Source organism: Limulus polyphemus, unplaced genomic scaffold (genome assembly GCF_000517525.1).
Source record: "Limulus polyphemus unplaced genomic scaffold, Limulus_polyphemus-2.1.2 Scaffold4196, whole genome shotgun sequence".
Classification (NCBI taxonomy): Eukaryota; Metazoa; Arthropoda; class Merostomata; order Xiphosura; family Limulidae; genus Limulus; species Limulus polyphemus.
Genome location: NW_013669806.1, coordinates 16,585 through 18,243, shown reverse-complemented (window position 1 = coordinate 18,243; position 1,659 = coordinate 16,585). Strand labels below are relative to the sequence as shown.

General features: G+C 27.8%; 1 protein-coding gene across 1 annotated transcript in view; it reads right to left on the bottom strand.

Moving 5' to 3' along the window:
- LOC106470747 (alpha-methylacyl-CoA racemase-like) overlaps positions 1-1,659 on the bottom strand; it is a 74,626-nt gene that overhangs the window by 56,736 nt on the left and 16,231 nt on the right. The gene's annotated exons all lie outside the window — the stretch shown is intronic.

Sequence of the window (1,659 nt, the reverse complement as noted above, 5' to 3'; positions counted from 1 at the left end):
GATGATGATGATGATGATTAATTTGGATATCTATTAAAAAATATGAACTTGCTTTCTCAAGTCACCACACACAAATTTTATTAAACTTGGTAAAATGGAATAATTTTAGTACAGTAAGTGCACATTACAGTTTTCTAAGCAATGAATTTATCAACCAAGTATGTTATAATGAGTATTTCGCTAAATAATACGTCATACGATACCTTACATTTTAAAACAAACTTCACATTAATTTTAACTTTAGATACCATTTTCTTCTTATTAATACACATCTGTCAATCAATTGTTAAAAAACAATTTAGTAGGCCTAAGTATTTTTAATTTAAATTCTTGTAAAACTACATTTATATTAATATATTATAGTCTATCAGTTATCATTTATTAAAGGCACACTGCAATATTCACTTTCTCATTGACATATTCTTGCTCAATATTTAAATTTAAGGAATAATGGGGCATTCTCAGGTAAAACTGATTTCCACAGAAGTATTAGATAGTTGCACTTTACAACCAGGGTCAAAAATTCACAAAATTCCAAACTGTTCCTTCACAAAAATTATAACTGGTCCTCCAGGGATTCTAACCAGTCCTTATCAGGTTTAATTAGTCCACTCCAAAACATGTATATATATTTTAATTCCAGTTTATCAAATCTAGATGTGAATTCTTTTTAAAGAAAGACAAATAAAAAATATGTGCATACATGTGTAACATTAAACAAAACTCTTTAATTAAAAAGTTTTTGATTATATCATTCTTAGAATGTATATAATCCAGATAAACACAAAAAAATATAAATCACTATTACTATTTTAATACTGATAAAAAGGTATTTCTCAATTGAAATGTTAATATTCATCACATTTCATTTGGATTAATTTCTACGTTCATATGTTCCAGGAACCTCCATTTCATTTCATACACTATAAGCTAAAGGTTTCATCTGGGAGATTAAAAAACAGAAGGTACTTTCACAAAACCAAAGATACAACAATAATTTTAAGAAAAAGTTAAGAAATGCATATTTGTTAACAAGAGAAAATATGATAAAAGCTTAAAAGTTTAGGTTTATTAGTTGTTGTTTTTCTATTCTAGTTGGTCCGTGGGACTCCTTGCTGGTCAGTGCCAACTCCATGATTTTTGGACCCTGTTTATAACAAAATGATTGATCATTAAACTGCAAAGTATATCTGAGTTAACAAATTAGTGAGGTTAAGTTAAGAAAATAAACAAACTGGACACATGATGCAAGGTGAAACGCAACCTTTATTATATACACCAAAGTAAAAACACAGTGTGCTTACTAGTGTAAACATTTGACAGTCATATTCTACAAGATCAGTGTATGAGTTAGCAAGTATTCTTCCTTTGGGATGTCTTCCTGTAAACTGACTCAGCCCCTTAACAAAGAACTCTACACATGTTATGACAATAAAGCTTTAACATTGATAAATTCGTAAAATACAGTTTAACAAAGAACATGTTTAATATTACCTATTAACATAAAATTCACAGAGAAAATACCTTTTAACAATGAAAACATGGTCAACAATGAAAATCCAAACAAAAACATCACACATTACCTATCCCTTTAAAAGGAGTAACCTAACAAACTATGCATACAATTACAGAACAAAAAATAATAATAATAATATATAT